This window comes from Arvicanthis niloticus, chromosome 19 (assembly GCF_011762505.2).
Source record: "Arvicanthis niloticus isolate mArvNil1 chromosome 19, mArvNil1.pat.X, whole genome shotgun sequence".
Lineage (NCBI taxonomy): Eukaryota > Metazoa > Chordata > Mammalia > Rodentia > Muridae > Arvicanthis > Arvicanthis niloticus.
Genome location: NC_047676.1, coordinates 50,181,521 through 50,208,842, shown reverse-complemented (window position 1 = coordinate 50,208,842; position 27,322 = coordinate 50,181,521).

The following is a 27,322-nucleotide window of genomic DNA, read 5'->3' as shown; positions in this document are numbered from 1 at the left end:
AGCTCTATGAAGAAGCTAGACTGTGTGAATGAGGACGAAGATGTCAATTTTCATATTTATTTATTTATTTATTTATTATCTCTCTCTCATTCTCTCTTTTTCTCTCTGTGTCTCTGTCTCTGTCTTTGTTGCTGTCTCTGTCTCTCTCTCTCTCTCTCTCTCTCTCTCTCTCTCTCTCTCTGTGTGTGTGTGTGTGTGTGTGTGTGTGTGTGTGTGTGTGTGTGTGTGTAACATACTATGTACAGAGGTAAGAGTGCAGCTTGCAAGACTTGGATCTCTCCTTCCATCTTGAGTCCTGGGGATTGAACGCTGGTCATCAGTCTTGATGACAGTGCTTTTAGCCATGATGCTGCTATCTCACCAGCTCAGTTCCCTACCATTGAGCTGGATTACATGAAAGCTGCGTGTCTGTGCTAATACCCCTCTACAGCATACTCAGACCCCTAAGGAATGTGTTGTTAAGTTTGATGTTCCTCACATGGCTCCAACTGGATAGGTATGTGATATATCACACTGAAAAACAATGTGTTACACATTTCTAAGGAATCATATGGGCTATTTCTCTCCTCCTAAGCCAACTCTACTCTCTCCACCTGCTTTTGGCAATAAAAGCACAACACACAGTCACATGGAGTGGTAGGCTATGAATTAAACAAATACAGCTTCTAGTGATTTTTGGCATTTTCTCTAGTCATTTTTGGGGATTCAGAGGTGACTATTTGATGACAGCAGAACAGGTCGTGCTTCTCAAATGCCTTGCATTAGCTACAGCATTAGTGCTGATATTTTCCCTCTCAACCAGGTGTACCCTAAATTCACTAAAAATGGAATTAAGTATAATGTGGTTACTTGAACCCAACAGTGTCTTCTACTTCCTATGAATCCTCTAACACTTTCCTAATAAATTACTGAGTATCAGATGCTTCCAATATAAAGTCATAATGGTATCTGCTTCGAGTGGTCCTTTTCCTCGGGGCCCTTTGAGAAATAAAAGCATCCTGGGCTCTGTGCTTCACAATAATTCTCTAGGGAATGGAGACTTGGAGGTTATAGGCAAACACGATTGGCCCTGTGCTGGTGGTAATTGCTGGGGCTGATGATGACTGGGGACATTCATTCCCCTATTCTGTGTTCTTAATTAAATGAAATATATGAATAAAAATATTCATGGTGGCAGAGGATATTTGTACTACTAAAGTGAATAAAAACTAGAATAGTCAACAAGAGAATGACAGAGAGAGAGAGAGAGAGAGAGAGAGAGAGAGAGAGAGAGAGAGAGAGGAGAAGTGATGGCTTATTCAAAGGTAAGTTTTCATATGACCGCTAAAAAACTCATCATATTTTTCAATGAATATTTAATGCCCTGAAATAATGCCTACAATTTGCTAAGTGAAAAACCTCAGTGGCAATCCATATGTACAGTATAATATCAATTTTCAGAATGAATTAAAATATAAATGATCAGAATAAAATTTCCCAGGTTGGTTCTAGGATGATTTTTATCCTAAAAGTAATCAAAACTTATTATTAAAATTACATATATACATGTTCATTATAAATATTGTTATAATAAAAATCAGAAATAGTTTAGAAGTTGGACAAACTACTGTAACATATCTGTTATTGGACAATAGTCATTTAAAGTTGCACTTTGGAAGAATAATTAACTAAGAAATACCTATAACGTGGCATCTATAACTCTGTGCCATAGCTCTGAACTATATATAACACAGACTATGCTTATTGGAAAGAGACTCATATTTATTTATAGGGAATTTTCAATTTTTAAGTGCAGGATCTAGTAATTGAAGTAGCTGGTAATTACCTAGGCTGTAACTATCCTCAGGGTATATGATTAAATCACAGATGAAAATTCACTTCATTCCCATGAATCTAAGTTATTTTTTAAATAATGAAAGTCCAACAAAATTATCCCCTCTGATCCAGGCTGTGAAACAAAATCTTTCCTGGTCACTGTGGCAGATAAAACCTCCCAGTCACACTCCTTAGTCCCTTCCCGTGGTCCTTGGTGAAAGCGTCTTGGTTTTGCTTTAGTGACCAATTCTAAATGCCTTAAGTGCTCGCTGGGTTCTGTGATTGGTCCTCTCATGTCAGACGACTGCCCCACTTTACCTCCAGTATTGAAAGAAGACTCTCAAGACCCAACCATGGAACTTAACACGCTCAAACCTTCTTCTATGCTGAACCGAGTGATGCTCACATGTGGTGCTGTTCTTCCACTGGCTATGTGGAGTGATGGAAAGAGACTTACATGTGTCAGTGGCTGGAGAGCCACTCTTGCCATAAATTCCTTCATATTTGTCTAGTGTGGGACAGTTAGCATTCTACTTCAATGACTTCCAGAGCTAGTCAGTATGGACAGCAGACTCTAAAACCAGATCGGAGCCTGATTCCTATGGCTGTACCAGCATTCTCAGAATGCATGCTTTTTAAATGATAAACCATCATCATCACCATCATCTATAACATGGTATGGTGACCTGCAAATGATCTGAGGGGTGTGGTACATCTGAACAGCAAACTCTTCTCCAAATGAGATCTAGGTACAGTTCTAGGGACACATTCCAAAGTCTTCCTAATTTCCCAGTTGGTTTTTGGTGTTGTTTTCTCTTCTTTTAAATGTTTTAATTATTTTTTTTTAAAAAGATTCAATTGTTGATGTTTTTGTAAAACAAATTTGAAAAATTACATTTTTTTTAGTCCTTGATTTTAGTTGTGTAGTATTTATGTATGTGTATGTGTATATGTATGCATGTGTCCATATGTTTATGTGTCTATGTGTATATATTGACATGTGTGTATGTGCACATGTTTGTGTATGTGTATGTTTGTGTATGGTATGTGCGTGTGTTTGCTACACAGAGTTTTCTGGGTATGAAACTAAGTTTAGTTCACACTGATTGTGACCATTCCTCCCAGGCAGTACATGTCTGGAAACTCACCCTACAGATTATCTGAACCAACAGTCTTTAGTGTTACCCCCATTGCAGTGCTGAGCCAACTGCTTTGAAATTCCCTTGGCTGGTTTTTAACACAGCCCCAGGTAATAAAAGTGAAATCTTTTTAAGAATGGAATCACCAAATGTTGTGCTATAGTTCTAAAACACAGAGTCAACTTTTCACTCATAAATGCATAGGTATAGATTATTTTATTATTTGAGTCTCTGCTGTGGCTAGCTACTTTTAATTATAATTTATGAGTCATGTATTTAGCTATTTTCACCCTACACTGAACACTTGTGCGTGTGTCAGAAATGACAAAGGGGATTTTTGTTTTCAGGCAAAGCCAATGGGAAAAAAAAATGGTTGGCTGGGATAAAGATGAATATGTCCAAGGAGGAATAGAGGAAAAGTGTTTAGATAAAATATCATGGCTCTGACCTACAAAGAATTCACTGATTCAAAGCTCCTGATAACTTTCACTCAGCCATGGAATAACAACTCAGTCTTCCTCCAAACTTCTACAGCCTCTATGCCCAGCAGGCCTGCCAGTGACTGCAGAGGTGAGTTAAATTAACTGTGGGGTCTGCAGTACCTGCCAATGTGAGACCACATCCTATAAGGTACAAAACAGAATGGCTAGTCCCTCTGGAGAGCTTGGCAGTCTTGGGGAAGCTGGAATTCTGAGTCCCATGATTATTTAGTTCTGCTCCTGAGGTTCCCCATGAAATGTCTGCTTCTGAATTGGCTCTTGCAGTTTCTAACAATGTTCACAATAAGAAAACTCTATGATATTAGGAAGTGGGGGAGAACTTGGGTGGGTGGGTGGATGGGTGGCAGGTCAGCCTCTTCACTCAGAAAAACAGTCTGAGTCACTCTCCTCATGAGTTATTAGGTATATTGTTAATAGTTTCTTCAAACATGGAAGCAAAAACCATTAAGATATTTGATTGATTGATTGATTGATTGATATTTTTTAAATCATATATCTAATCCATCAAGTGCATTTTAAGAACAGTACTCTAAGGAAATAATCAACGCACAAATATTCTAGTGCAAAGACATTTGTTCGGGACTGTGAAGGTGGCTCTGTCAGTAAAGGGCTTGCACAAAAGCATGAGGATCTAGGACTGGCTCCCTAGCATTAGGTAAAAGCCAGGCGTAGTAACAAGCATCCGTAACCCTAGCCCTAAGCTTAGGGTCTGGAAAGGAGACAAATGGATCTGCGGACCTTGCTACCCAGGGAGACTAGGCAAGTAATGAGGTCCTGGCTCAGTGAAGAGCCTGTCCTAAAAGCTAAGGTAGAGGAAATAACCACAAATGACACCCAACATAAAACTCTGGCTTCTACATTCACTCACATACAAGCACGTGCACATGCACATATAGAAACACACATTCACACATACACAACACACACAAATTTTAAAAATTAAAGGGATGTATGGAAATGTTTCTAGGATGCTGGGTAGATGGCTCTCAGAAGTTAAGAACATGTATTGGTCTTTTAGAGAACTGAGTTAAGTTACCAGCACCCACATCAGGGGCTCACAACTGCCTGTAGCCCCAGCTCCAGGGATACTGGACACCCCTGGTTTCTAAGGGCACCTGTATATACACACAGACATACACACAAACACATAATTAAAAATAATAATAAAAAATAGGAACTGGAGGAAATGGCTCAGCTGTTAAAAGTGCATATGGCTCTTCCAGAGAACTTGAGAACTTCAGTTCCCAGCATCCACTTGACAATTGGCTTACAGCTGCACATAACCCAGCCCCAGGGGATCTGATGCTGTCTCTTGTCTTCATAGACACTGCATTCACATTTGAAAATCCACACAGAGATCTGGACAATACACAAGTAAATCTCTAAAGTAATAATAAACAAAAATATATCTTTTTAAAATGTTACTTATAATCCCCAAAGCATAAAAACTGTGAGATTTGCTTTTATCAATAATATTGTTTATCTATGCAATATTATTGTGAAATTATATTTATTAATGTCTAAATATCATCAAATGAAATAAGTGTAGCTTAAAAACCAATGGAGACCAGTATGTCAGTAAATTTATATATGTACACAGAAAACATTCTAGAAAGTTCCACACTAAAATACTAGTATTATTGTCATTGCTGTGATGAAGCACCATGACCAAAGCAATTTGGGGAGGAAAGGGTTTATTTCATCTGCTCATTGTTAAAGAAAGTCAGGACCAGAACCTGGAAGCAGGAAGCTGAGAGGGGAGTGCTGCTTACTGCCTTGCTCTCTGTGGCTTGCTCAGCCTGCTTTCTTATAGAATAGAAGACCACCAGCCTAGGGATGGCCCCGCCCACAATGGAGTGGTCCCTCCCCTTTCGATCACTAATTAAGAGAATTCCCCCACAGGCTTGCTTGCAGCCTGATCTTATGGAGGCAATTTTCTTTTATTTATTTATTTATTTATTTATTTATTTACTTACTTATTTATTTATTTATCTTTAGTAGAGGTAATGTGAGTAATGTCACTCTCAACCTTGTATCCCTTTCTGTTGACTGAACAAAGGCATAAAATAAAGCAAGTGAAAAGGAACTCATGTCTACCTTCTAGGACACAGATTTATATTGGAATGATAATTCAGACAGCTAACATACCATTTTCTATGTGACATCCTATTTGTGTCTGCACCAGGATGTATTATAGTTATGTGTTTCAGTTTAACCCAAGTGGAGTGCAGATATGGCATACTTTATTTTCCAACTTATTGGCTCAGGCAAGTCTGAAAATTATTCTGGCTCGAAGCAGAATCAAGTCAGCCCAAACAGCGTTAGCATCTCATCTCCATGCTGTTGGGCTATGCTGGAGTCTTTTGCCTACAATCTGGAAACCTCGTGGATGAATGGTTCTATTCACCGGAGGATCTTATTCAGGAATTACAAATGTGTGGCATGGCTGCCACCACCAGCTCCTCTCACAACCAGGGCAGACATCATTAATCACATTTTGTCCGGTGAACCCAGATGTGGCCTCAAAATCCTTTCCAACACAGCTGTCTTATGCAACCCAATCCATCACTTACTTCAACTCAAGTTGAAATCTATTAGCCATATCTGCTCTGATTACTCTGGCTGGAACATTATTATTTCTTTGCCTGGTTCCCAGGACTACGAGCTCAAGGAATGCAACCACTTTCTTTCATAGTCTCTCTTTCCATTGTAACATTTAGTGCATCCGAAAGTGTCCTTACATGAGACTGAGTCTAAGGAGCCTAACAGCGTGTTTTAAAGGCTCCTACCTCTCAAGAGGAAGGAGGGAGGCAAAGAGAGAGGGCACGGGGAGAGGAGGCACATGCAGTGTGTTTTCTCTCATGTATGGAATCAAGATGTAAAGATTATATATATATACTTTTGTATAAATTGAATTATTTAAAAATTAATCAATCAATTTTAATCAATCAATAATAAAAATGTTACTTACCTGCAGTCCCAAACTAAATAAGGGAGCCATCTTTTCCAAAGAACCATGAGACTGAAAATTAGACCCCCATCACACTTTTGATAACTGCATTTACTTTCTTACTGAAAAATAATAGGATATCAGAATAGAGTAACGGCATTTAAAGTCAGTTATAAATATTCACAGAAAGTAAAGTCCAAACACAATATAGGAAAGTGAAGTAGAGAACGTGGGCCTGGAAACAGGAACGATGTTTGAGGTCCATATCCAAAACAAGTCACTGTTCCTCCCAACGTCTGTCTGAGGAAAATACTGTGAGATCCCAAACACAGATGCCTCAGATCCAAAGCAAGAACCTCACACCTCTTACCTCGACTCTCTTCCCTCCCTCCCAGCCCTCACTCTGAAAAAGAAGAAACACTGTGTCACTTATTACTAAGGACTTAGGAAGAATTCTACAGTGGGAGAACATTAAAAAGGCAAGGCCAAACTTTAAAACAATGATGATGATGGCGATGGTGATGGTGATGAGGAGGAGGATATAAGAAAACTTCCAGGTGAATGTTTTAGGTTGCAACCACCCACAAACTGCTAGACAGTTTGGAATAGGTGAATGTTAGTGAAATATTAGACATTAAGAACAAAGACAGACAGACAGAGAGAGAGAGAGAGAGAGAGAGAGAGAGAGAGAGAGAGAGAGAGAGAGAGAGAGAATCTATAAAGAATGAGAATCGATTTGGCCCCAGACTTAGAAATACTGGATGATAACAAGCCTTAGAGAATCTCTTCAAAAATAAATTTAAAGAAAAATTCAGTGTGTGTATGAAGCGCGTGCATATGTGTGCCCTTTTGTGCATGTGAATGTGGGGCACGCTTGCCACAGTCAATGTGTGGTGGTCAAAGGACAACCTTGGGTGTTGGTCTTCACCTTCTCTATGTTTGAGTCAGGGTCTCTTGGTTGTTGGCTGCTGTGTAGGACAGGCCAGCCATGCGATTGGCTGCCTGAGAGGCTCCTGTCTGCACCTCCCATCTTGCTCTGAGTACATCTGGAGAGGAGGTGAATGCTACCACACCTGGTGTTATGTGATGTTCATAGATTCAGACTCAGGTACCCAGCAAATGCTTTCCCCACTGAACCATCTTCTTGGCTTCTCTCCAAAATTTTAAGAAAAAAAAATATATTGAGCAGTATATTCCATTTCTAGAAGCACCAATATTCAATTTGGAAGTCAGTTTTAAGAGCAAGGGGGGAAAATCGTTGCTTAAAAGAATTTACAATTAGGGTTTAAATGAATGAGCCACTCGGGAAATCGTTTTGGCTTGAAAGAAAGACTTCTGTTGCTTTTGAAAGAATTCCTAACGGTACTTGATGTTTCTAAAGACTTAACTTAAAGGAGAGGGGAGAGGAGAGAACAAACAGGAAGGAAGGAAAGAAGGAAGGAAGGGGAAAGAGGGGAAAGCAGAAAGGCATATGTCTGTATTCAGCCGCTGTGCTGGTTTAGTGGATAACCTCTGGTATCCATTAACAATGTCTACTCAGCCGCTGACGGTATGCTGGCAGAGTGGATAACCTCTGGTATCCATTAACAATGTCTACAAAGTGAACAAGCTGTGAAATACAGTCTCCTCTACCCGGAATTCAGGAATTATACATTCACAGCTAATCCAGTAAGTGTTCCAGCCTTTCTCCCTCCCGGCAACCAAAGACCCAGAGCAGAGAAACTGTGCTCTGCGGATCCTTGCTGTCTCCAGAGAATAGCCAGGCTTGCTAGGAGGTTTTCTGAGGCTGTCTTCACTAACTATTGTGGAATTTGGGGAAAAGACAGAACACTGGCTTCTTCGTATTGCCACACAAGCACAGTTGCTTGTGCACACTTGGCCTCCCTCACCTTGGTACACAGTGTACCACTCAGCGATTCGTTTGCCGTATTCTCTTGACCCTGAAACATGTAAGCAGAAGGATGTTCTAAAGGAATCCTGAGGTCATCTCATAAAATAGTCACAGCCAGCTTTGAGTACAAAGAGCTTTCACAAAAGCGTGATCCCAGCCTCGCAGACAGTCCTATGGGGTAGGAGATGAAATTTAATCTGTTTCTCTAACAGAAGACGTATTTGTGGTTCAGAAAATGAAATAAAACATCCAAGAACATTCAAAAAATTAGTCAGTCAGCCTGGTTCCTGAGAATTTCCTGGTTACAGGACTCACTGTTCAGAGCATGGTATTTTAAACTCTGGTAAGGCCCTCAGTGGGGACATAGGGCAGGCGGGGTGATCAGTGGTGAACACGTGAGCAGAGAAGCAGCTTTAAGCACTGGTAACCTTCAGAAAGAGGTTCATAATGAGGAAGGATGCTGGGAAGTTGCAGAGGATGACTAGGGTGGGGGCTGGGAGAGATCTGCTTAAAGTCAGCTAACTGTAAATTGGATGTCGAGAAGAAGGCAGGTCCCTGAGGATGTGGGAGAGGACTGACCGCAGCTCCGGGACAAGCCTCTCACCTCAGGAACAGACTGGGTTGTTGGAAGGTTGGTAGGAAGAAACACTGCCTTTGTAACGAAGAACAGGTTATTCGGAAAGAGGGTCCATCATAAATCATGTGATGGTCATGCCAAGGAATTGTGGTTTAATTGTGAGTAATGAAGGTTGGGGTGCTATTTAAAATCTTTATTGGGGTATATTATATATACTTAATCCAATAAAGCAACCATTTCAAGTGTGCAATTCAATGTTTATATATGTATGTATGTATATACATACATACATACATACATACATACATACATACAATTTGAGGAGTGCAGCTATCACCATAAGTCCATTTGAGAACATTCTTCTCCTCAGTATCATGGTCTTCTTTCCCCATTCAATGGAAATGTCTATAAATGGATGCAAACAGCATGGGGCCTTTAACTTCCGGTTTCCTTCACTTGGCTTTCTCAGGTTCTGTAGCAGGCATCAGTTACTCCATTCTGTCTCTACATAGTGTCCTATTGTGTGGATGCACCATGGTTATCAACTACAAGCTAATGAACAGGTTGAGTGTGTCTATCATAGTCAATGCTGTTATGTAGACATGTTTCCCATCATGCCTCTCAGATGGACATCAAGAAGTGGAATTGTTGAATTGTCCAGTAGTTTTATGTTTAACGATTAAGAAACTGCCAAATTATTTCTGAAGGTTGCCACACTATGTTCCAGTCACAACCGCAGTGTCTGGAGCCTCTCATTCCCTGTGCGACACCAACACTGCCTGTTGCCTGTCTTATTTATAGCAGACATTCTACCGTACACCTCACTGTGAACTTAGTCTGCATCTCCTCATGACTAATGATGACGAACGAGCTCTCCTGTCCTTATCACTAATGGAGGAGCCCTGAGCAGAAGAAACAGATGACACGGTTTATGATTTGAAACCTAATCTCTTTCTAGATGGTAAACAAATGACAGGCAAGGAGAGCTGACTAGGAGACTGTATTACTTAGGATTCTGTAGAGCCACAGAACTTATGGAATGTCTCTCTATATTAAGGGGATTTATTATAATGACTGACAGTCTGTAGTCCAACCCAACAATGGGCAGCTGTGAATGGGAAGTCAAAAAAAAAAAAATCTAGTAGTTGCTCAGTCCCACAAAGCTAGTTGTTTCAGCCAGTCGTCTATATAAGCTGGAATCCTGAAGTAGGTTCCAACAGATGTGCAGCCAAGTAAGTACAAACAGGTGAAGAGTGGCTCTTCCTTCTTCTAATGAATGGCCTTAGGTAGGCTTCCCGCAGAAGGCATGGCCCAGATTAAGGGTGTGTACCATCATACCTGGATCTAGAATTTACTTTGTCCCAGGCTGGCCTTGAACTCAGAGATCTGCTTGCCTCAGTCTTCTGGGATTAAAGGTGTGTACCACCTTGCTTGGGCCTAAGCTTTTCATGGTTACCATGCCGAAAGACCTCCAAGTCAAGATCTAGGTCAGAAGCCTATGTCTTGCAGCTTCAAGATCTGGATCACAGGTATGCCCTTCATTTCTGGATTGTAGTTCATTCCAAATGTAGTTGAGTTGACAACCAGGAATAGCCATCACGGAGACCATTACTGGGAGGCACCAGGAGGGTGATGGTGTTGAGGGTGGGTTATGAGGATGGGTTACAACTGTCGGGGTGGAGAAGAATGTGCATACATACAGTAACAAAATCGGCTGGTGGATTAGATGTGGGCTGGGGACCAGAGAGAGATTTGAGGCAGGTAAGTGTCATTGCCATTTCCTGCCACGACTGGGGCTTACTAAAGGAGAATAAGACGGTGTGGTGTTAAGGTTCAGCAATCAGTGTTCATTTTAATCGTGGTTACTTTCAGCACCTATTAGATATACAAGACAGAACTTGAAGATGTAATTGAATATAAAGATCTGGCACTCAGGAGAGCAGTCTCAGTAGAAATGGAAGTGTAAGAGTCATCAACCTAGGCCAGTATTTAAGGCTTTGGGATCTGGAGAGAAAAGGGGCAGGAAATGGGAGTGGATCGGGACACAAAACAGCATGGCATTCTGAGAGTTGTTTGTGGAGATCAGAGAGGAAGTATGACAGCTACTGAAGGGCTCTGGCAGGCCAAAGCATGGCAAACACAGGCCCGAGGGTGGCAAACATGGCGCCAACAGGATTTATGTTTTATCCTTCTCCTCCCTCCTAAAACTGTTAGATTACATTCCTAGAGCTGGCCCCCAAGGTCCAGCTATCAAAGTCTTAAAGTCCAGCAATCAAAAGCCCCCTTTTAACTATCATGATTAACCTGCCCATCAAAATGAAACACCTCATCCTAAAACAGATTTCCCCCTTTCCCGTTATACATGGTCGTTTGCCTACGGACCATGTCTGTCTTTTCTCTATCCAGAGGGAAGCCTTTGTCCCTCTGGGGCAAATACCCTTCCTCCCTTTCCCTCACTTCCTTTTCTTTCTCTGTCATCTTCCATTTCCCATCTTTGTCTCTTATTCCCTGCCCTTTGTCCCTCTAGAGCAAATAAATCTCCTTAGTGCTTAGTGTTGGTCTTGTTGTATCCTGTGCTGACTCCAGCCCTTCCAACTTGAAAGCGGAACTAAGGTATAAACAGGCTAAGGGGACATCTAAAACCATGTCCATCCCTGTGTGTGTGAAGCTCAAGGCACCAGCCACATGAGCTAAGTGAACTCTGGAAGGTACATTGTTAAGATGAGACATGTCTACATATAGAATATATGCTTGACTATTGAAGTTAGTATAAACATATAAAATATCATTAGGAGTTTTTTTTTTTTTAAATATTGATTACATTTTGAAAGAATATTTTGGATGTATACTAGGTTATACTAGGTTAAATAAACTATTACTAAAGTTACATTTCACCTCTTTTACTTCTCTAGTGTGATCACTAGGAAATCTGACACGGAGTAGGAGGCTCACACTGTATTTGTCTTAGCCAGTGCTGGTGCAGTGTTCTCTGTCTCTTCTGATTTTCCAGTAGCATGCTGGGATTGCCTGGATGAGAATTTGAGTTTACTTGAGAATTCTTTGGGTATTTGCTATAAGCTTTTCTTAATGTGACAGTAGTCACAGATGACATCTGTAACTTGTAAGTCCAGGTGCCTTACAAACTTTTGATTTATGTTTACACTGTGCACACACACCTCCATTTTAGCAAAGATAATGAGTGCCACATGGATCGTCGACTTCTTGCTGAATGAGGAACTACCATGGAAAGTGAGCTATCACTTCCTTGATCCTTTTAAGACTTGAGGTGCCCTTGCTGACTTTGAATGGGATTCAATCAAATAAATGTCTAAATGCCTCCTTCCATCTGGTTAAATATAACTTGATTAAATAAAGAGATACTTAATCGCTTAATAAGGCCATCATGAGCTGAAAAGTACTTCATTTTTTTTTTCTTTATCATCCTTGAGATTCTTCACATGCCATCAAAATGAGTTTCTCAAAATTACTTTTCAATTGCAGTTATGGTAAGAGTTTCTCTTTTGACCCAAGTAAGCGTCTCTTTTCAGATCATTGAGGTACACCGTGCAGATGCAGTTGGGTAAAATTTCCTGACGCTTGTCCCTGCCGACAGAAATTAAGACCATTTGAGAGTGGCATCCTCTCAACAGTATAAAGTTAGAGTTTTAGGTTTCCCATGACAGCTATCTGGGTGGAGTTTACTCAGACCTTCCTGTATACTTTATGATCACAATCATGAACTCTCCCAAATGCTTCAGACTAAACTCTGGAGTCCGGGGATTTAGTTCATCCAGAACATGGAGGATGAGCTTCATATAAGTGGCTTCTTGAAGCATTAAGCATTCCTTCCTAAAATAAATTCCCCGATATCTTGCCTCATTGTTAGGCCAGAGCATGCTAAACATATTGTCATCCCTGCCTGGTATCTCAGGAAGGCAGCTTATTGTAGCAAGACTGCTGAAGTTGTCCTAGCAACCAGGAGTCCTGGTGCTGTAATGTCACTGACTTCTCTGTTGCTTTGGGGAATGATAATTAACCTCTCTGGGCTTCACTCCCCCATTTGTAAAAGAAGGCATGTAGTTCTTAAATACACTTAGCGTGCATCAGAGGTTTATTAAAACACACTCTGCCCTGCCCTGCCCTGTCCCCTGAGTTCCTAACCCTCAGGTCTTGGATGAAAATTTGAATTTGTGATCAGTAGCAAGAGGCTGCTGACAGGACTGATTTAGGGACCCCCGGTAATTCTGCCACCTCCCTTACCTCTCCTATGTGCTACATGGCTGTTTGTGTATATGTTGACTCACTTAATGCAGACGTTTCCTAAAGAACCCAGAAAGCCTGATAACTCTAAAATAGTTTTTTTTTTTTTAAAGTAGTCATCAGAAATGCAGGCTTCTCTAATTCTGAGAAATGGAAACTAGATTGCTTTATTAGCATTCTGAGATTGTATATAAAATACACCTTGCAGTTTGGAGAAGAGATAAGTCAGTATTAATTTCTGTTCTCAGTGTAGCAATTACTGCTTATCCATCTAACCATTACATTTTAACAGAAATATAAATTTGGGAATACTCGCAGCGTGGACTGCTTAATCACTCCCTGCATGGAACTCTGAGATCTGAAAGCTGTCTGCCTTGGGTCAAATCAGCAGTGTATAACTGTGTTTTATTTTCATCTCTATTGCAGTAAAACTGAGAATCAAAAAGATGATTTTAAAGTTTCAAGTGATAAAATGATTCTTTTTAATTAAGATACCCATGATGGTGAGGAACCACTTAGTGTGTTTCGACGATAAACCAAAGATTGTGAACTTCTCCAGTTTAAAATGCTGAATCTAGTTTCAGATACAACAGAAATAGTTTGAAATGTCTTAACCATGGTAGAAAGTTCCAGCAGAGAAAATGCTAATTGTGATTCTGCCAGAGACCTGCTAGTTATACCTGAAAACAGTCTCTTCGGCTTGTTCTCTCTCTTTTTGCCCATATCTGATCTGAAACAGAAGTCTGCCTTGTGTGCAAATTATTTATCAAGAATATATTTAATTCTTTAAAATTTTTTTATTATTTTTAAAATTTATTCTTTCATACATTACATACCAACCTCATTTCCCCCCAACTCCCCCCAAACCTCCCCTCTCCTCCAGATCCACTCCCTTGTTTCAAATGAATATTAGCTACTAAGTAAAGATAATCATGCTACAATTCCCAGACCGGAGAGGCTAAGTAACAAGTAGGACTCACAGAAATGGACTTCTCTGGGAAGGAAAAAGAACGGATTTTGTGTGTCAGTTGGGAATGGGTGGGGATGGGAATGCATTTAATTCTTAAGCAACATTGTCCTCTCTGATGCCAACTGAATAAGAGCTATATTTTTCATTAGAATTCCCTCCACCAAAATGTGCCTTTTGAAGGTGCCAGGGAAGTGCAGGCAGGGACAAGAATGTTTCCAGAGGAGCCAGCCAGCTAGAGACCAGTGTCAAGCTCACCTCATCCACAATTCCACAGTAGCAAGGAAAGTCAGAAACTATCAAGCAGTTCTCTGTTGGAAAGACCTAAAACATAATATCTAATGATGGATGCAGCCAGTGTTAGTAAAACTGAACGTGAGTAGAGCCGGTCAGGAAAGCAGTTTGGCAGGAAGTATCACGTCCTCTAACTGAATAATCCCTTTCTAGGAATCCACTTCCGTGCAGTGTCAAAGGCCCTGACAGACATCTGTATTCACCGAGCTACGACAGCACTGTTTGTGATACAGAAAACTAGAAAACGTAATGGATGAAGGTTAAATAAATAACGACTTGCCAGGAGTTCTACTAAATTAGATTGGAAGAATGTCCAATGATACAGGCGAATGCTCTTGTTGTGATGTTACATGGAAAGGGGACAGCGAAAACCTATAAAAGCCCTAGGAACCCTGGTTGGAATGTGGCGATCAACTTGGTTAAGCTGGAAACAATGGGTTCCAGGGGACTCTTCCCTAAACTGATCTAATTCTCAGTATGATTCAGAAAGGAAAAACTAGAAAACATTGTGGATATATATATATATATATATATATATATATATATATATATCCAAACAAGCTGCTGAGAGATTCCTCCAACCAATAATGGTGCTATTGGAAGAAGCAGAAGGTGGCAGTGGGAATACACACCATGGAGTCTGTGAGCGCATCCAAAGAAGATGAGGAAGAACAAGACTTACAGATAGAGATGAGGAGTGTAACATCAGCTGTCTTGAAGCAATGATCCTTGGCCATAGTGATTACTAGCAAGAGTGGCATCAGTCTGCCAGTCTGCAGTAAGACAGATGTGGGCACATATCCTTGTCAAAGCCCTTTCTGATAAGTTTGTCTCGCCCTTAGAGCAAGGTTCGAGAAGAGTCTTTGGGATGGTTTCTATTACGGTGTGTACGGGTCCAGCTTATTTACTTTATTTTTTTTTCTGCTGGGATTGATCTGAGTGATACCATTTTGATTCTGGCAACTTTCACATTTCTTCTCAAAAAAAACATATATCTCAGAGATATATTCAATTGCATACATACACGTGTGTACCACTGAGAAAGTATCAATCTGTTATCAGTGCTAATTATTCAGCCATGTAAATGCATTGTTGAGAGGAAGAGGTAAAGGAAGAGGAGAGAGAGGGTCCTTGTGGGACGTGAGAGAAGAATTCTAGAGCAGTAACTCAGGAGGAAGATGAGGCGGCCTAACAGAAAGGACAAGAAAGGCCATGAACAGCAGCACTGAGCCTGGAGGCTTGGAGAAAGAGAGACAATTTCTTGTGGGTTTTAGTTTCTCTGTGAGCTTGAAATGAATTCTCATGTTAAAATGTGGAAGAAGTGGCCAGGTCTGACATCTGGGGAGAAAGCAAAGCTCTTGGGACACTCACTATAAAGAATCGGTGAGAGCTGGTGGGAGGGACACACTGGTAAGATGCAGCTTGGAGGGATGAGAGGGGGCAGCAGCCATCTGCCTGCTCCTGCTCTCCTCACTGAGTATCTCTAAGAGCCTGGGAGAGGAGAGAGAGAGAGAGAGAGAGAGAGAGAGAGAGAGAGAGAGAGAGAGAGAGAGACTAGCATTTGTGCATTCAGATGGTAAAGCAGAAAGATATTTGTGCAAGGAAGTTTGGAAACTCAAGTGCAATATCTGTCCATGTCTGTTCCCTAGTCCTCCAGGCTTGAGATAAAGAAACAGGGTGGAGGGAGGTGTTATTGGCAGTGGTTGCCTGGCACATACAAGACCCTGAGTCACAGTTTCTGAGAGGCTACCCATGCTCCAACAGATTGTTCCACAGCAATGTACACTAAGCAGACTAGGATTGTTCATTTGTTTGTTTGTTTTGTTTTGTTTTAAGAATATATGAAGTTGGGAGGAAGTGATGGTGGGTGGATGGGGAGAAATTGGAGGAGGGAATAAGAGGTGGATTTGATCATAATGCATTATATCCATGTATGAGATTCCCAAACAGGCTTGGTTGTATGTGCCTGCAATTCTGGTGTAAAAAGGAATCATAAAAGCATTCAAGGCAGGCCTGGCTATACATCGTCAAGGCCAACTTGGGTTATACAATGAGATTCCATCTAAAAGAATAAAGGATAAAAGAGAAAAAGGTAAAGTTAAGCCAAGCCCAGGGAATTGGTGTGACTTACTTCAAGGCAGAGATCTGGTAGAGCAGGGGTGAACCAACCAAGCCTGGGTCTCATGGCTGGAGAACAGTGCTTACTGTTCTGCAGTAGCAGAGTATGGGGGCTGCTCAAAGCCTGGTGTCTTAGTTAGGGTTTTACTGCTGTGAACAGACACCATGACCAATGCAAGTCATATAAAGGACAACATTTAATTGGGGCTGGCTTATAGGTTCAGAGGTTCAGTCCATTATCATCAAGATGGGAGCATGGTAGCATCTAGGCAGGCATGGTGCAGGAAGAGCTGAGAGTTCTACATCTTCATCTGAAGGCTGCTAGCAAAATACTCAATTCCAGGCAGCTAGGATGAAGATCTTAAAGCCCACGCCCACAGTGACACGCCTACTCCAACAGGGCCATACCTTCTAATAGTTCCACTCCCTGGGCCGACCATATACAAACCATCACACCTGATCTCAACAAGCCATCGCCACTGGGGTGCTGAAGGAGGGAGCTGCTGTTAAAAATGCTGATTCCTAGGTTGTGGCTTTGTTCTCTTGACTCAGAAATGCAGGATGGGCAAGCCAGGAACTCCAGGGATACTGAGGCTCTGTAAGGCTTAAAAGCAGAGTAGGTGCAATCTTTGTCTTGAGGACAGAGTACAACAGCCTCAATGGAGAGATAGACACTGATCAATAGTGAGAGAAATATCTGAAATTCTACAGAAGAGGATGTGATGAAGGTAAACAAATAGTAGTTGATGAGTTAGTCTGCATTGTAGGTAGGAGGGGGCTGATATTAAAAACAGGCCAGACGATGGGCAGTGGTGGCGCACGCCTTTAATCCTAGCACTTGGGAAGCAGAGGCAGGCAGATTTCTGAGTTCGAGGACAGCCTGGTTCCAGAGTGAGTTCCAGGACAGCCAGGGCTACACAGAGAAACCCTGTGTCGAAAAACAAACAAACAAACAAACAAACAAACAAACAAAACCCAGGCCAGAGTCCATTGGCTAGCTGCTGCAAAAAGCCATCTTTACGCTATTACGAGTCTGGCTGCCTGTGTATCGCTGACTCTATCACGGCCTTCTTGCCTCCGGGAGCTTGCTGGCCAGGCTCCTGGAAGTCTCACTGATTTCTCTCTCCCCTGGAGAGGATCACTGGTGTGTCCCAACCATGTCACACATGTGTGTAAATAGCTAGGAAATCCCTACCCAGGGCTCCAAGGAGAAGGAAGCTATGAGGAGGCAGAGGATGGAGGAATTGCAACGGGAACTCTAACAACGAAAACAGGGAGCGGGAGGCAGACAGTGAGGTGGAGGAAGGAGAGGAGGAAGTACAGAGGAAGAGGAGGTGGAAGAAGGCGAGGGTGAAGAAGAAGATAAAGAAGATGGCGAGACTGGGGCAGCTGAAGAGGATAAGGATGTAGAAGACTGAGGAGGATGACCACACCGCAAGAAAGGGAAAGCTAAGGTCAAGGCTGTCGTGACTTCGTCACTCTCCACTTTTGGTTTCACATTCTAAACGTGGTCGCCTTCAAGCAGAGAAGCAGGCTACAGGGCACAGAATGGGCGGTGCCACCACAGACGGTCAACACTGCCACCATGCCACTAATGCCACGGCGTGAACTTTGGGGGGGGGGAGTGGAGAAGGACCCAAACTTCCAAGGCCCAGCTTTATTTTTCTTAAAAGTACTTTAAAAGAAAAGTTTGCATTTTTATTTACATTTTATGGTTTTGTATATATTGTTCGGGGTTAGCCATTTTCAAGGTGTACTGGCTGGATTTGTGTCAACTTGACACAAGCTGGAGTTATCACAGAGAGAGGAGCTTCAGTTGAGGAAATGCTGGCTGGATTTGTGTCAACTTGACACAAGCTGGAGTTATCACAGAGAGAGGAGCTTCAGTTGAGGAAATGCCTCCATGAGAATCAGCTGTAAGGCATTTTCTCAATTAGTGATCAAGGGGGGAGGTCCCCTTGTGGAAGGTGCCATCCCTGGGCTGGTATTCTTGGGTTCTATAAGAAAGCAAGCTGAGCAAGCCAGGGGAAGCAAGCCAATAAAAAACATCCCTCCATGGCTTCTGCATCAGCTCCTGCTTCCTGACTTGCTTGAGTTCCAGTCCTGACTTCCTTTGGTGAAGAACAGCAGCATGGAAGTGTAAGCTGAATAAACCTTTTCCTCCTCCCCAACTTGCATCTTGGTCATGATGTTTTGTCCAGAAATAGAAACTCTGACTAAGACAATAGGTGACCAAAGTATCCTTCAGAGCTTTCTTTGTCCTACTTCAGACTTTGCTTGTGGTATGACCATGTTTGTTATAGTTTCAAAACTTGCAAAAAACAACAACAACAACAAAAACCCCACCCCAACAACAGAAACTAAACAACCTTATTTCAGGCACTGTGTGTACATGCATGTACACACACACGTGTGTGTGTGTGTGTGTGTAACTGTATGAATTTGTGTATGTGTGTTTAAGTGTATGTGTTTGTGTATGTGTGTATATATATGTGTGTGTGCATTCATGCATATGTGTGTGTTGGTATGTGTGTATTTATGTGTGCGTGTGTGTCTATAAGTGTGTGAATGTGTGTTTTTGTGGGTGTGGGTATATACTTAGCTGTAATATGTATATGCAAATGTATATGTATACATATATTTATGAGATGGTTTAAATGGCTTAAAATAACAGAGTTTTTTCTTTCTGTCTATGAAGTTGTTGTGTATTTATTCATTAGCCTGTTTGATGTGTGTATGAAATAATGTCCAACAATAAACCAAGAAGAAAACAAAAATCAGGCCAGAAGTGGGGAAGAGCAGCTGGAGACAGCTCCCAGCCTGCAGGCACAGCGCAGTGTCTTCTCCTGTTGAAGGAGGTCATAGTTCACACAGTGTCTTGCTTCTAAGACTTTACTGTGATTCAGTATGCTCGCAGATTTCCTACTGAGGAAATAGCAGAAGCCAGTAGCTCTGCCAGCAGATTCGTGGGCCTCTAACTCTCGGCTGGAATGATAACAGGCAGGACTCCTTGACTAAAAGTCTGATGATCATAGGTGTGGGCTGCTCCCAGCTAGCAAGGGACCCGTTCCAAAGGATAACAGGGCCCAAATACCACATCAGCTGATAGACGAGCCCACATAATCTCCTTGGCATAGAACATCTCAAAGAATTTGCCCTGAGGGACCCCTAAGTTAGAAGTTACTCTACATGGTGGCATTTTGAAGGAAAGGCCTGTCTTGTCCCAACATCATTTCATATTTGGGGTTTTTATATTTTTACTTCCTGTTGCTAAGATTAGATACCCTGACAAAAGCACATATGTGAGAAAGGATCTATGTTAGTCCACAGTTCCATCTTTCAGTCTGTCATAGCAGAGGGGTCACAGCTTTATGGGCTTGAGAGAACTGGTGACATTATACACACAGTCGAGAGCAGAGACCAGGGACTCATGCATGACGTTGGTGCTCACTGGATTCACACATGCATGTCAATCATCAGCTCACTCGCTCCTCTTCATTCAGTTCAGGAACCAGTCATGAAAACAGCACTGCTCACCTTCAACGTGCCTCTTCCCACCTCCACGAACCCAGTGAAGGAAATCTCCTAGAAACGTGCCCACTGGCCAACCTAATCTAGGTAATTCCTCACCAAGTTTCCTTTCCCAGGTGATTTACAGTGTGTCAAGTTGACAGTCAAACCTAAACATGACGGACATATTTATCTAAAAGTAATTATTGGGTTAAGGTTATGTCATGGCGGTAGAACTTTGACCTACTATTACTATGTGTGAGGTCCTGCATTCAATATCTTGTAACATATATAGCATTTTTTTTCCATTTTCATGTAAAAATCAGCCTGGGTTCATGAAAGGCTGATGGCCAAGGAGAGGGGATTTTTATATCTTCCTCATGCCTCTGTTGTCCAGTCCCATCTAATCAACTACCTATCTAATGAACCATTCACTCCTTCCCAACCTTCCCATTACTCTTGTCTAAGTCCATGGCACTATATTCACAGCCCTGGTCACAGCAGCCTTCCCTTTGCTCTCCCTGCCTTCAGCCCCGTCTCTTCATTTCATTCCCTGGAAATCTGATTGTGTCTTATTCCTGTTCAAAGACCAATATGATCTCATCTTTGTTCATGCCTTCCAGACAACGTCTGGGCTCCTCATTCAGCACATAAGATTCTCCATGGCCACCCCAGCCACTGCCTCCCCTGCTTGCTTCATCCCTCCCTTCCAGCCGCAACCCTTTCACATAGCACCCAGCGCCCCACCCCCGGCCATCCTCTCCTGGCCTTTGTACTGGTTCTGCTCTTCTTCCCACTTCCCTGGCTTGCAGCCGTATTTGCAGCATCAGCTCTGCTAAGATATGTGCAGGGAATAGTTCCTAAACATCCCCTAGGGTATTTCATATTCTAAGGGCTAATAAAATAGAACAACAGGCTGCTTCCTTGACAAACACAGTATGGTATTTCCCAGTTCCTTAATATAGAGATGCAAACATCGTAGGTGCAATCAACCATCTGAAAAATTATCCTATCTAGAAAAATGCCATATGCTTTCAACCTTCCTGGATTAAATACCTTTTCTCTGACCACATGGTACCTTCATCCTCTACCTGCATACTGCTCTCAAAGCTGTGATCACATGCTTCTCTCTCTCCCTCTCTCCCTCTCTCTCTCTCTCTCTCTCTCTCTCTCTCTCTCTCTCTCTCTCTCTCTCTCTCTCTCTCTCTGTCTCTCTCTCTCAACTGTAAGTACCTTGGGGGCGGGAACCCTGCTCTTTAGTAAGTCTTTGCACCTCCTGCCTACTATGCTGACTGTAGTCTACTGAATAACGGGTGACTAAGGAACCCTGCCTCTGAGCCACTCCCAACCCATTTCTACCCCAGTATGTGTTAAACAATCCTGCAGACCTGCGTGCATTCCTCACACTGAGCAATGACAAAGCTTTTACATTTAGACATCCAAGCAGGAAATGACTCTTTTTTTTTTTTGAAGTTTTTTTCCCCACCCAAAGCCATAGGGCTAAGAAGAAAATTTCACAGAAAGAACATTTGGAGAACTGTCATAAACAAGACCCGGAGCAGTCCTCCCTCCAAGGCCCAGGAAACAAAGCTTCGCTCCCTAGAGTCATGGAGCAGGGCCCCCACATCATCAAGGGAAACCTCCAAACTCCAAACACACTATAGGATCAGCTACTCAGTACCATGGGGGGGAAATGAAGCAAAATGACCAGGATTTTCCGCTTAGTTACAATAAACCATTCTCTGATAAGAAGAAATAAAGGCTAATGTCAGACTAACTATGTAGTCTTTATTTATTTATTTATTTATTTACTATACAATAAGTCAAACAAATCTACATTTCTCTCCTGCATTGATTGAGTTACTCTCAACAAAGATCTGTGTAAAAGAACCTCTGGTGAGGGAGGAGCTGGGGAGATGGCTCAGGGAAGAAGGTGTTTGCTGTCTAAGGATGAGGCTGTCACTTTAGCTCTCCAGCACCCATGTGAACAGGCAGGCAGGGCAGTTGTTCATGCTGAGAATCTCAGTGCTGGGAGGCAAAGGTAAGAGGATCCCTGAGGCTTCCAGCCAGGAAAGCATCAGAATTGGTCAGCTCTAGGCTCAGTGAGAGACCCTGAAATAGTCAAGAGACTGAGAAAACATCCAATGTCAACTCTGGCACACACACACACACACATGCACACACACATGCACGCGCACATACACACACATATGCACACATGCACACACATATGCACACATGCACGCATACATACACACACATGAACACATGTATACATGCACGCGCACATGTACACACACACACATATCACACGGTTAAGGAGGAGGACAAGGACAGAGGGACAGGAACAGAGGCAGAGAAAAGAAACTTCTATTCATCATTCTCATGGACATAGATTCCACTAGATGACAAGAATTAAGATTCCAGTCTTCAGGGTGGGCAAACCCTGGTAAATAGTTCTCCATTCATAAAGACTATCCAGTGTACCCATCTCACCCCATATCCCTATCAGCCTGGATCTTATTATTAGACTTTAGCTCAAATTTAGTGCACAACATGCACACATAATTGATGCTCAAGGCTTGTTGATCAAAAGAAATGATTGAAAGGCACATGGTACCTGCCAACATCTCACAGGCTGTACCTCTGAACATTTTCTACCTATACCACTTTCTCCAGAACAAGCATAAATCTTATGAATGGATTTCAGGTATTTCCACTCAGTTATATTAAAAGCTAGATGTAGCTCTAATGCCAAACACTGTACTTTCTTCTAGCATTAATCTTTTTCCAGCTTGTGAGCCTGAAATGTTGTCATAATGAACCAAACAGTAATTGTAATAAGAAAATTGAGGAAGAAAATTGAAAAAGAAAATGTCTCTCCCACAGCACCACAGACGAATGACCCCGGTCTCCCTGATTCCAAGTCCACATGGCTGTATTTGTTTTTGTTAAGATCATTAGGTACCAAAAGACCATTTGACATTGGTAGGAATGATATCTTTAATAGGAGTAACGGATTGGCGTTATAAGAACATACCTCTTCCTTCTGTATGGGAGTCTAGTGTGCTTAACCTTAAGAGTTAAAAATGTATTGAAAATACTTAATAGAAGGTTTCTATGAGTGAGACACGAAAGTAGCTTGTCTCAGCCAATTTTCTTAAACTGAGATAAGCAATTACTTCTAATAAAGCAATCAAGGGCTTGAATAAGAACAGGTTTAGTGCCCATATAGTAAAACATTAATTGTAGGGTTTAAGGTTCTCTCCATAGCTCTTTTCTCCTCTTAAAAAAAAAAAAGGAAAAAAAGATGTTTTCAAAGTCATTCTCAGTCACATTGATAAGTTACATCTTTCTGTCATACTGAAGCATTTAACATACGATGGGAATTACTAGAGAATGCAGAGACATTTATAAGGCAGCTAAATCATCTCGATACCCTCTACATCCTGATAGATTTAGTAATGAGTTCTCCAACGAGATACCAGACAAATGAAGCAATTAAGTGCTCGATCCACAGGAAAAAGAGTGGCCTCTTTGTAAAACATCAACAACTTAGCTTGGCATGATTACTCCTAAGCACCTCTGCTACTTATCAATGGCACAGTAAAGCAGCGTTGCTTCAGACAAACAGACCTTAACTTCATAGCATCTCTTCACTGACCACCCGTGGCCTCGCCCTGGTATTCAGCCTTCTCCAGAAACAGTAATATTAAAAGGCCCGGGTCTTGCCCAACTAATTAGACTTTAATTTAGGAGCATGAAACAGGTATCCATTTGTTTGTTAGCGTGCTTATTTATTTAAAGCAGGGTCCCAAACAGTAGTCTGGGCTAGCCTGGAGCTCACTATGGAACCCAGGCTGGCCTAGTAGTCCTGGCAATCCTCCTGAATGTTAGAATCTCAGGTATGAGGGATCGCACCTTGAAGAGTCATGCTTACAATAGAGAAAATATTTATCCTCCAAACTCTATGTCTCCTAACTTCCTTTATAGTGACTATTTTACATGTGGTCCAGTTCTTAGACAAAAATAAGACATCAGAGAGGCACTAGAAACCATCAGACATTTATCTCTCACTCCATGTCAGAGTAACTGGGAGAGCGAGGCATCTGTCTCGGAGGCCCTGGAAGGATACTACCATGCACACAGCTCACAGAATCTTAGAAAGGTAGATGTAAGTTGGTGGGCTGTATGTTATTAAATTCTAGAGACCCCGACAGTGAGGCACTGGTTGCAGACTAAAATTGAGGCAGGGTGGTTAGAATGGACCTAGGGTAAGTTAAGGAGTATATGGGGGTCATTATGATTACAAAACATTGCATGAAATTTTCAAAGAGTGTGAGTGTGTGTGTGTGTGTGTGTGTGTGTGTGTGTGTGTGTAAGTTGTTGTTTGAGACTTAAGTTTCAGTTTTTAAAAGGTCACTAATCTTGGCTTGATTTATGAAAGAGATCCCAGCAAATTCTGAAATGGTCTCAACATTCTTCTCCCATTTTATACTATGTATTTATGCAAAGTGGCACCCTCAGAATTGACGATTATAAAATCAAAATATCAACCAACTCTGAAGAATCAGGAAAGAATCTCTGTGTTCTGCAATGTAAAATATTCAGCTGAGATTTAATTCTTTGTGGAGAGACAAGTGAGAGGAGCCAGCTCCCTCCATGCTGCTTTGTGCTTGTCTTTCAGAAACGGCAAAGTTGTGTATAAAGGAATTATTTCAAAGTAAATTTCTTTATGATTTATTACCAGTAAATATTTTATACCTATTTTATATAATGACATTTCCAGGGTCATGTAAACATTTCTCAGAAGTGGGGAAAAAAATAAATGTGGCTCTGACCTGTGGCATAGAAGACGGTGAAGGATGATTTCTTTTTGAGGAAATTATCTACTGAAAAAAAAAAACCATTACTTCCATTTAAAGGACATTTCAGATTTATATACAATGCTAACTTAAAGCCCCTCAGAGACCTATTAAAAAAGGACAAATAAAGTGACAGCATTGCTAATGTGCCCACAACTTCCTCTACCTAGTGCCTTATTAGCTCTTTCTGCAGAGAGCTCTCGCTGATTTAAAACTATAGTCTACACAAAGAATGAAAGAACACTTAGGAGAAATGGAGCCAGCTTCTTTTTAAAAGGGAAAAAAAGAAGGGAAGAGCTTACCCAAATTGAAAGCAATACCTGCTTCCCTGCTATGTCACACGTGGTTACTCTGCCCATGTGATGTGACTGGCCCTACTTCTGTAGGGCTCAAGAGTTCAAGGACTTGCGATGAGGCAAATGACCAGGAGCAAGATGGCCAGAGGTAACATGGAGAAGGGTCTCCCAGATGGCTCCCTCAGGGACTTCCCATTAAATGACATGGCACTCAACAGCCATGGGCCCTGTACTTAGTAGACACATAAGTTTGTAGGTCAGTGTGGCCGGTAAACCTATAATTTGTAGTCAGATTTTCATCAGAAACTTTGGGGAATCCCTTCATGGTTACCAGATGATACTGGGGGAAACTTGGGTCCCTTCTCAAAGTTCCTAGTTTCAACCATAAGTATAATTGAGAATAGACTCAAAAAGAAATTCAAGACAATTTTGACAGTGTCTAAAAAAAAAAAAAAAAAGAAAATCCCAGAGAAGGGAACTTGTACATTGTAGCAGGTGCCGGAAGGAGGGGAACAGAGAAGAGAAGAACAAACAGCTTGTTATGCAGGCATGGGCATCAGCCACATGGCAGACAAGCAGCAGTGTGGTGGAGAGGGCACCTCAGAGAAGGAAGAAAGCCCAAAGTGTAAGAAAGGCATGCTTAGAAGAAAGACAGAAGACAATGAAAAGTTACATCTTTTTGAGTAAGTGGGCAAACTTTAAAAAGCACCATAGTTACCTTCTTAAACTGCACATTCTGAGCATGATGCAAAGGGGAAAACTATTTTGCCTACCTCTTAAGCTGGACTTAAGGTGGGTGAGCCTACCTTTCCAGGGGTGATCCTGCTCTCTGGGGAGAAGGGGTCTGGTCCCTTAGCCAAGCCATTGACCTTGCCCAACTGGAAGGTTAGGTCTCCACCCAGGCCACGGATTTTATCTTCTTGACCAGAAGGAAATAGTTTCCTTTAATGGGCCTTTATTGCTGCTGTGTTACAATTGTATGTCTACTTCGGTACTCTTAAGAAGTGCCTCCATCATTAGGGCCAGGTTAGCCCTTAAACATCCTGTTTCCGGAGGGTTTGCTATGTCAGACTGTGTCCACAGTCTGGTACACAGAAATTAACACAAATTTCTCCACAATTTACCATGTTATTTATCCTAAATATAAACTCTTTGAAGGTAGGGCCTTTGTTTTCAAGTTCTGTGCAAGCATTAAAGAATCAAATGCTTTGGGGAAGAAAGGATAGGCCTTGGGGTGGGGTGGGGTGGGGAGAAGAATAGAGATGGAGGAAGAGAAGGAGAAAGAGAGGGGGAGAAGAGGGACTAGGGGAGGAGAAGGAAGGGGAGGACAAGGAGGAAGACCTTGTATAGCAGTCTTATCTCTAATGATTCCTTGTGTTTATTTTAAATTTTCTAGTTCTGCCATTTACCAAAACCTTTGGCTAATACTTTATTTGTAATAAAAAAAAAAAAAAAAAAAAAAAAAAAAACCCACCCAGAATTAGGTTTATTTGTACAGACTTTCTAAAAGAAAAAAATTATTTTGCAAATTTGATTTTTTAAAAGCTGTAAATGTGTACATATTTTAATGTAGAAATTTTGCTCCTCTAAAATTGTCCTAAGGAAATAAACACATATTTATACAGAGCCAAGGCTAGCCCCAAGATGTTTGTTGTGGAGCTGTTTATTTATTTTTTTAAAGATTTATTTATTTCATGTTTTATACACTGTCACTCTCTTCAGACACTCCAGAAGAGGGCATTAGATCCCATTAAAGATGGTTGTGAGCCACCATGTGGTTGCTGGGAATTGAACTCAGGACCTCTGGAAGAGCAGTCAGTTTTCTTAACCGCTGAGCCATCTCTGCAGCACAGAGCTGTTTAAAAAAGAAAACTTTAGCAATGATCTAAAGGACAAGAGACAGGTTTAGGACATCGTATCACAGCATGCACCTATGAGCTCATGCCTCAGCGGGTCGCTGTGTGTGGAGTGGACAGAAAGACAGACGAGAGGACAGGGCAGATGGGACCTCAGGGTAGGGCCAAGCCTACCTTCCTGCCTCGACCTTAGGAGATTCAATTTTATAAGTTATATGTCGGGTTATTCTTTTTAGAAAATTGCTTCTTCTGCCAAAATAGTTGGGGAAAGACAGTATATCATT